The sequence below is a fragment of the Chiloscyllium plagiosum genome, chromosome 48 (genome assembly GCF_004010195.1).
Source record: "Chiloscyllium plagiosum isolate BGI_BamShark_2017 chromosome 48, ASM401019v2, whole genome shotgun sequence".
Lineage (NCBI taxonomy): Eukaryota > Metazoa > Chordata > Chondrichthyes > Orectolobiformes > Hemiscylliidae > Chiloscyllium > Chiloscyllium plagiosum.
Window position 1 is genome coordinate 7,889,891 of NC_057757.1, and position 11,741 is coordinate 7,901,631.

At 47.7% G+C, this 11,741-nt stretch overlaps 1 protein-coding gene across 3 annotated transcripts in view; it reads left to right on the forward strand.

Annotated features, from left to right (window-relative positions):
- LOC122544369 (lysophosphatidic acid receptor 4-like) overlaps positions 1–11,741 on the forward strand; it is a 25,211-nt gene that overhangs the window by 8,999 nt on the left and 4,471 nt on the right. The window contains exon 2 of one of the 3 annotated variants that reach the window (XM_043683606.1): positions 4,041–4,184. The exons of 1 other annotated variant lie outside the window; for it this stretch is intronic. The gene's annotated coding sequence lies outside the window, so the exon portion shown is untranslated. Of the gene's footprint in view, positions 1–4,040; positions 4,185–5,274; positions 5,360–11,741 lie in introns of those variants that run through there. One more of the 3 variants, XM_043683608.1, reaches the window with a different exon arrangement.

Consider the following 11,741-nt stretch of genomic DNA (forward strand, 5'->3'; position numbering starts at 1 on the left):
CACCCCCCAAAAAAACCACGTACACGCATATACATATATGTTTGTGGGGTGAATTTGTACTTGCAGGGTTACATTGTACTTTGCTCAAAACCTGCATGAACCCATGTAAGATTCTGTGAATTCATTTTTTTTAGATTGGAATCAGTCTGACCAATGTGGCACAGCCAGTCTCACGCAGGGGAGCTCACACCTTCAATACATGATCTGGGCTGACAGACACCATGTGTTCAAGTTCACTTGAGAATGTAACTTTGAGAAAAAGTTTTGCGATTTACCTATAAAAGAGCTGAAACCAACAAGGTCATTCTAAAAGATGAGAGACTTAACAAACAATCCGGGTCTTTTGCAATGTATAATTTCAGTTACATCACATTGGAAACTTTTGTGATAAATTCTGTGTCTTACAATCTTACACCCCACAATCACCTGATGAACGAGCAGCGCTCAGAAAGCTAGTGCTTCCAAATTAACCTGTTGGACTATAACCTGGTGTTGTGGGATTTTTAACTTTCACTCTGCAGCTGTGTTCTTGGGTTTCAGTCTCCCCGACATGCAGAAACACCTTCTCCCCTCTATCCACGCTTCTCAATATTCTGTCCAGTTCAATCAGAGATTTCCGCATTCTACTAAACTCTATCAAATGGAGGCTATGAGTCCTCAACCAATCTTCATATCAGAAGATCTCTATTGCCAGAATCATTATTTTAAACGTCCTTTGGACCCCCCTCCAAGGCCTCCTTAGATACAGGACCCAAAACTGCTCACAATTTTCCAACTGCAGCCTCACTCATACAGCCACAGCAGGACATCCCTGCTCTTGTATTCTAACCCTCTTGAAATGAATGTGGACATTACACTCACCTCCCTAACTGCCCATTGAACCTGCATGTTAGAGATAGATAGAGCTGTAGAGCATGTAAACAGACCAACTCGTCCCTGCCGACCAAATATCCCAACCTAATCGAGTCCCATATCCCTCCAAACCCTTCCTAATCACATACCCATCCAAATGCCTTTTCAATGTTGCAATTGTACCAGCCTCCACCACTTCCTCTGGCAGCTCATTCCTTAAACATACCACCTTCTGCGTGAAAAAGTTGCCCCTTCGGGGTCCCTTTTATATCTTTCCCCTCTCACCCTAAACCTATGCCCTCTAGTTCTGGACTCCCCGACCCCAGGGAAACGACCGCGTCTATTTACCCTATCCATGCCCCTCATGACTTTAAAAAGCTCTATAAGGTCACCCCTCAGCCTCCGACGCTCCAGGGAAAACAGCCCCAGCCTGTTCAGCCTCTCCCTATAGCTCCAGCTATGTTAACCTGAACAGAATCCTGAGCGAAGCCTCCAAACTTACTGATAATGAAATTGCGCACACCTTAGGAAGTTGTTCCAATCTCTTCCTTTTTCACAATGACTAAAATTTCAGATATAACCAGTCTAATAATCTTGCTGTCCTTTGGAACTTCCTTAAAAATGTCTTCCCCTACATCTTTTCCACAACCGAGTTCATGGCTCATGCAAAAACTAATGGTGTTTCTGTTATTCTGTGACTGTTGCCCCCAATAGATTTTTTTTCCCTTAACGTCTCTTGGAACTGCTCTCCTAATAGTTGCTCCCTAATCAACCCTGGTAACCCCTATTCCTTCTTCCCTGCTGTTTCTTTCTTTCAGACATGTTTAATTCTCAGTGTTGCTCATCTCTGAGTTTGGTCTCATTCATTGCAATATGTTCTCGGGGCCTGTGCACCCGCCCAACGTTCTCATTAATGGGCAGCAATCTGAAATGGTCAACCTTCCCTCCTCCTCTGAGCCCAACTAGTAACGCCACATTCCCTCCATCCGTCCTCTTCCCATTCTCCGTGACCGAGGTGACATCAGGCGTAAACTGCGAGCAGGACTGGTGGTAGCGAAAAGGACATGAACAGGTTGGTGGGAGTGGGCACATAGGTGACAGTTTAATGCAGAGAAGTGTGAGGTGATGCAGTTTCATCAGAAGAACATTGGAAGACAATATAACATGGGGGTACACTTCTGAAGGGGGGTGCAGACGCAGAGGAAGCTGGGGTGTGGGTGTGCACCGATCACTGCAGGTGACAGGACAGGAGGAGGGAGCAGTTCATAATGAACACAGTGTTCACAGCGTTATCATTAAACAGGGCATACAGTACAAGATAGGATTGATGGGGTTGTTAAGAAGGCGTACGGTGTGTTAGGTTTTACTGGGAGAGGGATTGAGTTTCGGAGCCATGAGGTCATGCTGCAGCTGTATAAAACTCTGGTGTGGCCGCACTTGGAGAATTGCGTACAGTTCTGGTCACCGCATTATAGGAAGGATGTGGAAACTTTGGAAAGGGTTCAGAGGAGATTTACCAGGATGTTGCCTGGTATGGAGGGAAAGTCTTACGAGGAAAGGCTGAGGTATTTGAGGCTGTTTTCATTAGAGAGAAGTTGGAGAGGTGACTTAATTGAGACATATGAGATAATCAGAGGGTTAGATAGGGTGGGCAGGGAGAGCCTTTGTCCTCAGATGGTAAGGGCTAGCACGAGGGGACATAGCTTTAAACTGAGGGGTATTAGATATAGGACAGATGTCAGAGGTAGTTTCTTTACTCAGAGAGTAGTAGGGGCGTGGAACTCACTGCCTGCAATGGTAGGACATTTGCCAACTTTAAGGGCATTTAAATGGCCATTGTATAGCAATATGGACGAGAATGGAATAGTGTAGGTTAGATGGGCTTCAGATTGGTACCACAGGCCGGTGTAACATCGAGGGCCGAAGGGCCTGTAATGTGCTGGAGGTAAGAGGTGATGTTGAACTTGTACAAGACACTGGTTAGACCCCAGCTGAAGTATTGTGCATAGTTGTGAATGGTACATAATAGGAAAGATGTTAACGCACTGGAGAGAATGCAGAAAAACTTTCCAACAATGGGGGATCCAGGGATTAAGTGGAACCTCAGAAGCTGTCAGTCTCACTGAGTTCATCCAGCACCTTTAGTTTACATTTGCAAGGCACTTAATCTGACCAATGGCAAGGCTCCCATCCTGCATTTTGTTTTTCCTTAACTCATCGCCTCCCAGTGCCGCTGTGACCCCATAATGTACCAAACTCATGATCTACCCTCCCCAACGTCACCACTGCGCCACCCCCACCATATCCAAACAGATCACCTCATGCTGCAAAAGATATACGCTGCATGATTTTTCAAAGTTGCAGAATTATAGAGCTTTATAAAACAAGGAGAGGCATGGATAGGGTAAATAGACAAGGTACTTTCCCAGGGAAAGTACCTTGTCTATTTACCCTATCCATGCCTCTCCTTGTTTTATAAAGCTCTATAATTCTGCAACTAGAGGGCATAGGTTTAGGGTGAGAGGGGAAAGATATAAAAGAGAGCTAAGGGGCAACTCTTTCACACAGAGGGTGGTACGTGTATGGAATGAGCTGCCAGAGGATGTGGTGGAGGTTGAGAACAATTACAGCATTGAAAAGGCATCAGGATGGGTATATGAACGGGGTTTCGAGGGATATAGGCCCAAGTGCTGACAGATGGGACTAGGCTAGTTTGAGGATATCTGGTTGGACTGAAGGGTTTGTTTCCATGCTGTACATCTCTATGACTCTCCTGGTATGCATGAAATGGATCTCCAACTGTTGGACAGGGATGGACACTGACTGAAGTCACACGACCCCCATGTTATAGTCCACCAGCTTTACGCAGCAATCCTGCTGGTACTCTGCAATCGAGCAGTGTCTGACACCTATCCCAGTTCATGCTTTGAAAGGAAAAGTTATGTGGCCCCTTGCAGCCGGCTGTACATTGATCCCATGTATCGTTGGTTTGTCCGTGAGGAGATGTGCACCGCGCAATTCCTGCATCCGCGTCAACTCTGTTGCATGTTCTGCTACCGTTTCCTTGCCCAGTTACGACAGAGGGTGTTAGTCAAACATACGAGTGGCGAAATGCTTCAAGAGCGTTGTGAGGTTACCAGAGGTGTTGCAACAACTCGAGATCCTCCTATCTTTCCTGCCTTTGGCAGTAGATTCAGCAAGACAGCGTGGGGAGCGTTCTCAGCCCGATCCCCTTTGGCGAGGAGCTCCGGCCACATTGAGTTGCTGAGGATACTCGGAGCGACGCTGACCCTCCCACTGCACGATTAGATCCCACCCGATGCTTGTCTCATGTAGGTAATCGGAAACTGAGTCGGGGCTTTGTGGGTCTGAGGAAGGGTCCGAAACGTTAACTCTGATTTCTCTCCGCAGATGCTGCTGGACCTGCGGAGCTTTTCCAGCAATTTCTGCTTTGCACTTTGTCAGGGCTGGTGACAAAGACAGAGAGAGTGAGCTAGCCCAGCAACACACTTGCTCAAGGGAATGGGCTGGGAGCATGGATACCTATGTAGGACACATCTAGATGTGTCTTAGACATGTTTTAGGGCTTTGGTCTGTCTGCCTATAGGGATCCGGGTTTTCAACCTGAACACTGTAAGGAAACAGGCCATTCAGCCCAACTAGTTCTGACTGTTAAGTCTCCTGTTGAGCTTTCCTCTCCCCTACCCCATTTAAAATACATCTTTGTCTTAGAATATTGTGTGCAATTCTGGTCTCCCTCCTATCGGAAGGATGTTGTGAAACTTGAAAGGGTTCAGAAAAGATATACAAGTGTGTTGCCAGGGTTGGAGGGTTTGAGCTACAGGGAGAGGTTGAACAGGCAGGGGCTGTTTTCCCTGGAGCGTCGGAGGCTGAGAGGTGACTTTATAGAGGTTTACAAAATCATGAGGGGCATGGATAGGATAAATAGACAAAGTCTTTTCCCTGGGGTGGGGGAGTCCAGAACTAGAGGGCATACGTTTAGGGTGAGAGGGGAAGATATAAAAGAGACCTAAGGGGCAACCTTTTCACGCAGAGGGTGGTACGTGTATGGAAAGAGCTGCCAGATGTGGTGGAGGCTGGTACAATTACAATATTTAAAAGGCATTTGGATGGGTATATGAATAGGAAGGGTTTGGAGGGATATGGGCCGGGTGCTGGCAGGTGGGACTAGATTGGGTTGGGATATCTGGTCGGCATGGATGGGTTGGGCCGAAGGGTCTGTTTCCATGCTGTACATCTCTATGACTCTCTCTCTCTCTTCCAGGGGTTTCCACCAAAGTCCCATCAAAGTTGATCCCACCCCCAGCATCCGAGATGGATAGAGCTCTTGAAGATAGTGGAATCAAGGGTGATGGGGATAAGGCAGGAACAGGATACTGATTGTGGATGATCAGCCATGATCATAATGAATGGTGGGGCTGGATCAAAGGGCCGAATGGCCCACTCCTGCACCTATTGTCTATTGCCCTTCCAAACCTCAGTGACGGTGAGGAGGGGCAGTTCAGAGTGGGGGTCTTGGGGTGGGGGGGGGGGGGGAGATCCAATCAAGCCTTAATGCCGTTAACGTCACGTCCCTGCATTTTAACGGAAACAACGCCTCGCTCTTGTTTTTTATCTTGTGGCCTCGCTAACCTGTGCCGTTCTGTGATGGATGAATTTGTAACGGTGGGTTCCACCAATCCTCTCCCACACCTAGAATTCGACCTTCCGAGCAATGATAGGCCTCAGGCTTCTCTTCATCAAAGTGTACGACCCCACATTCGTCAGCGTTGAACCATTTTTGCCACTTATTTGCCCACCCCGTAACTTTTATGAGTATCCCCCCCCCCATGATATGTTGCAGTTCTCCTCAGTGCTGACCCATCCCCAAGAGCTGGGGCCAACCCATCCATTGAGAAATTGAGTTTTCATTCCAATGTGCGCTTGTCGGGGTCTACACTCGAAGTTTGCACATTCTCCCCGTGTCTGCGTGGGTTTCCTCCGGGTGCTCCTGTTTCCTCCCACAGTCCAAAGATGTGCAGGTCAGGGTGAATTGGCCATACTAAATTGCCCATTGTGTTAGGTGCATTAGTCAGGGGGGAATGGGTCTGGGTGGGTTGCTCTTCGGAGGGTCGGTGCGGACTTGTTGAGCCGAAGGGCCTGTTTCCACACTGTAGGGAATCTAATCTAATCTCACTTTCTCCCATTATTTACTATAACATGATATCATTCATTCATAAAACCATGGTTCTGTAGTATTCAAATTTAAAAACCTTTCAAACCCCTGACTGCATTTCCCCACCCTTATCAGCATACAGAACAATACCATCCCCGTCAAGATTAGATTCCCTACAGTGTGGAAACAGGCCCTTCGGCCCAACTAGTCCACACCGGCCCTCCGAAGAGTAACCCACACAGACCCATTTCACTCTGACTAATGCACCTAACACTACGGGCCAGTTCACCCTAACCTGCAAATCTTTGGACTGTGGGAGGAAACTGGAGCACCTGGAGGAAACCCACGCAGACGCGGGGGAGAAAGTGCAAACTCCACACAGACAGGTGCCCGAGGCTGGAATCGAACCTGGGACCTATGAGGCAGCTGTGCTAACCACTGAGCCACCAAGTCTCCAGGAAACATTAATCAGCCCTTACCAACCATCCCCTGGAGCTGCATAGATTAAGTACCTGTTGATGCCTTTTAACTGGGCCGTTATCCCTTAAAGGAACTAACTGACAGAATAGCGCTTGCATAACATTGCATGTTTGAATGAAACTCATACCGGCAAATCGTAAATAAATCTCACAACCCAGCTGCAGTAATCAATTTAATACCCTTTATTGTTTTATTACGATTTCTAACTTCTAATCTACGCTTATCATAAGGATGATCGGATCCAGTTTCCTGAGCCATTGTTTGCCTCTATGGGACCTTACTCAGGCCATGTTGGTCATGTCAGAGTTACTTCCCTCAGGCTGTGTTGGCACAGGGAAGCGATGGCCCTCATGGTATTATCGCTGGACTGTTCATCCAGAGATCCAGACAATGTTCTGAGGACCCCCCCGGGATCGAATCCCGCCATTGCTGATGGTGGAATTTGAATATATAAAAAAAGTCTGGAGTTAAGTTGACCATAAAAGCATTGTTGGGAAAGCCTGTCTGGCTCAATGATGTCCTTTAGGGATGGATGGAAACTGCCGGTATGACCTACATGTGACTGCAGACCCACAGCAATGTGGTTGACTCTTAACTGCTCTCTGGGCAGTTAGGGATGGACAATAAGTGCTGGGCCCAGCGACATCCTCAGTCTGTGAATGAATTTAAAAAGAAAGATCCCTTTCAGACTTGAAGAGGATTTCTGGGATACCTCTCCACACTGTTTTGGTCAATTCTGGGGTGCCTCCCTGACCCTCACTACAATCTAGGATACTTCCCCAGGCACGTGCTCAGAACTTTCCCCTGCTCTGTCTTAAGAGAGTCTGAAATGTCATCCCTCCTATGTTAGTAGAGTCTGGGATTGTGTTTGTAGGAGCCCACAGACCCCCAGGACAGTGTACATAGCGTTCAAGCCAATCTTGGATTAGATAGGTAGAGTCTGGGGTCTTTCCGGATGGTCTTGGAAGAGTCTGGGACCCCACCTCTCCCTCGCACTGTGTTCATACAGTTAGTGAAAGTCCCAGATTCCACTAATACAATTATGGACCCCGCTAGGCCGTGTTAGCAGACTTTAGGATCCCTCTGATAGGAAGGATATTAGTAAGCTAGAGAGGTTCAGAAGAGATTTATCAGGATGTTGCTGGGTATGGGCGGGCGGGGGGGGTTGAGTTCTAGAGAAATGCTGGGACTTTTTTTCACTGGAGCGTTGGAGGTAAGAGGCGACCTTATAGAGGTTCATAAAATAATTATGGTTATAGGTAGAGTTAATGGTACGCGTTTTTAAGGTACGAGGTGAGAGACATAGGAGGCAATTTTTTTTTTACACAGGGGGTGGTTCACATGAGGAATGAACTTCCTGAGGAAGTGGTGGATGTGGGGACACTTAAAGACATTCTGATAAGGACATGAATAGGAGAGGTTTGGGAGGATACGGGCCAGGAGCTTATAAGTGGGACCAGTTGAGTTTGGGATTATGTTCAGCATGGACTGGGTTGGACCGAAGGGTCTGTTTCTGTGCCATATGACTCTTTTGTTCTTAAGTCTGAGATTCTGACATCGTGTGGACCGAACCTGGGATTGTCCTTGATTGTGTTGGTAGAGTCTATTCGCCTAATGTCTATTGTTGGAAAAATTATGAAGGAAGAAACAGCAACACTTTTGGAAAACAGTGAGCTAATCAGATAGACAGAGCATGGCTTTTTGACAGAGAAATTGTCTCTGCCTACTTTATGAGTGAGGTCTGAGGAAATCTCAACCAGAGTTGATAGAGAGGATCCAGTAACTGTATTGCATTTGGGCTTCGAGAAAGTGTTGGATAAGATTAGATTAGATTAGATTAGATTACTTACAGTGTGGAAACAGGCCCTTCGGCCCAACAAGTCCACACCGCCCCACCGAAGCGCGACCCACCCATACCCCTACATTTACCCCTTACCTAACACTACGGGCAATTTAGCATGGCCAATTCACCTGACCTCGTACAGGGTCATAAGATAAGAGCCCATGGCTATGCAAGTAGTATGTCGGTGTGGGTAGATAATTGGTTAATGGGCAGGAAACAGCGAGTGGGGAATAAGGGATTTTCTTTTTCCCCAGGGTGGTGACCTGGAAGCAGTGGGATCCACCATGGATCAGCGCTGGGACCGCATCCGTTTACAATAAGTATAAATGATCTGTAGGAAAGAAGGGTGGCGGCACGGTGGCACAGTGGTTAGCACTGCTGCCTCACAGCGCCAGAGACCCGGGTTCAATTCCCGACTCAGGCGACTGACTGTGTGGAGTTTGCACGTTCTCCCCGTGTCCGCGTGGGTTTCCTCCGGGTGCTCCGGTTTCCTCCCACAGTCCGAAGATGTGCAGGTCAGGGTGAATTGGCCGTGCTCAATTGCCCGTAGTGTTAGGTAAGGGGTAAATGTAGGGGTATGGGTGGGTTGCGCTTCGGCGGGGCGGTGTGGACTTGTTGGGCCGAAGGGCCTGTTTCCACACTGTAAGTAATCTAAACTGAACGGACTGTCGCCAAATTTGTAGATGACATCAAAATAGGTGGAAAAGTAAGTTGCCAGAGTGATACAGCTGAAAGAGAGAGGTAGCTCAGCTAAGAGAGCGGGCAAACGGTTGGCAAATGCAGTATGAAGTGTAAAAATAGGAAGCTATGAGGGGAGAACAAGATATTTAGACTACTTACAGCGTGGAAACAGGCCGTTCGGCCCAACAAGTCCACACCGACAACCCACCTATACCCCTGCACCTAACACTACGGGCAATTTAGCATGGCCAATTCACCTGGCCTGCACATCTTTGGAGTGTGGGAGGAAACCGGAGCACCCGGAGGAAACCCACACAGACACGGGGAGAACGCGCAAACTCCACACAGTCAGTCGCCTGAGGCGGGAATTGAACCCGGGTCTCTGGCGCTGTGAGGCAGCAGGGCTAACCACTAATTATTTTGATGCAGAAATTCTGCAGAGGGCTGCAAGTCAAAGGGACGTGGAATACAGAAAGCTAGCACCACACGGACTCAGGAAGGCGAATGGAGTGTGTTGGCCTTTATTTCAAGAGGGTTGGAGTAGAAGAGGAGGGAAGTCTTACCATGACTGTACAAGGTGCAGGGGAGAGCACATCTGCGGCACTGTGAGCAGTTCTGGTCCCTTTCTATAGACTGTTTGATTGGAGTCAGTTCAGAGAAGGTTGACTAAGATGGAGCGACTGTCTATTGAGCCAAGGCTCCTGCTGACTGGAGTGGAGAAAACTGAGAGGTGATCTCGCTGAAACATGTCAGATTCTTCAGAGGCTTGACATGGTAAAGGCGGAGCAGTTGTTCAGTGGGAGAGGCTGGGACGAGAGGAGCATAGTCTCAGAATAAAGAGGTGCCCATTTAACCCTGCGCTGAGGGGGAATCTCATCTCTCTCTCGGGTTGTGGGTCTTTGGAACTCATTGCACAGTGAGCTGTGGGGGCAATGTAGATTGAAGGCTGAGATCGATAGATTCTTGATCAGTCGGGGGGGTCGAGGGTGAGGGAAACGATCAAACAATAACAAAGAACAAAGGACAGTACAGCACAAGACCAGGCCCTTCAGCCCCTCCAGCCCTGTGCTGACACATTTCACCCTTCCATACTAAAACTGTCTTCACTGACAGGACCCTTATCCCTCTATTCCCTTCCTAATCCTGATTCGGAGATGCCGGTGTTGGACTGGGGTGGACAAAGTTAAAAATCACACAACACCAGGTTCTAGTCCAACAGGTTTAATTGGAAGCACACTAGCTTTCAGAGTGACGCTTCTTCATCAGGACAATCACCTTCTCGAAAGCTAGTGTACTTCCAATTAAACCTGTTGGACTATAACCTGGTGTTGTGTGATTTTTAACTTCCTATTCATGTATTCGTCCAGGTGAATGCTGCTATTGTGTCAGCTCCCTCTACCTCCTCTGGCAGAGCGTTCCAGCCACTCACCCCACTTTGTGTGAGAAACCTGTCTCATACATCTCTTTTAAACACCCACCCCGCCCCCGCACCATGACCCTGTGTCCCCTAGTTATTGACCTCTCCACCCTGACCTCAAAGTTTCCACACATTCCATGTCATTTGCAATCTTATAAACATTGATCAGGTTGCCCCCTCAACCTTGCAGTGAAAACAAACCCAGTCCATCCAACCTCTCCTCATCACTAAATCCCCCCCATACCAGGCAACATCCTGGTAAACCTTTTCAGTACCCTCTCCAAAGCATCGACATCCTCCTGGTAATGTGGTGACCACAACTGTACGCAATATCCCTCTGTGTATCATTATACACCCAGATCCCTCTGTATATCATTGTACACCCAGATCCCTCTGTATATCATTGTACACCCAGATCCCTCTGTATATCATTGCACACCCAGATCACTCTGTATATCATTGCACACCCAGATCCCTCTGTATATCATTATACACCCACATCCCTCTGTATATCATTATACACCCAGATCCCTCTGTGTATCATTGTACACCCAGATCCCTCTGTATATCATTGTACACCCAGATCCCTCTGTATGTCATTGCACACCCAGGTCCCTCTGTATGGCATTGTACACCCAGATCCCTCTGTATATCATTGTACACCTGGATCCCTCTGTATATCATTGTACACCCAGATCCCTCTGTATGTCATTGCACACCCAGATCCCTCTGTATATCATTGTACACCCAGATCCCTCTGTATATCATTGTACACCCAGATCCCGCTGTATATCATTGCACGTCCAGATCCCTCTGTATATCATTGTAAACCTGGATCCCTCTGTATATCATTGTACACCCAGATCCCTCTGCATATCATTGTACACCCAGATCCCTCTGCATATCATTGTACACCCAGATCCCTCTGCATATCATTGTACACCCAGATCCCTCTGCATATCATTGTACACCCAGATCCCTCTGCATATCATTGTACACCCAGATCCCTCTGCATATCATTGTACACCCAGATCCCTCTGCATATCATTGTACACCCAGATCCCTCTGCATATCATTGTACACCCAGATCCCTCTGCATATCATTGTACACCCAGATCCCTCTGCATATCATTGTACACCCAGATCCCTCTGCATATCATTGTACACCCAGATCCCTCTGCATATCATTGTACACCCAGATCCCTCTGCATATCATTGTACACCCAGATCCCTCTGCATATCATTGTACACCCAGATCCCTCTGTATATCATTGTACACCCAGATCCCTCTG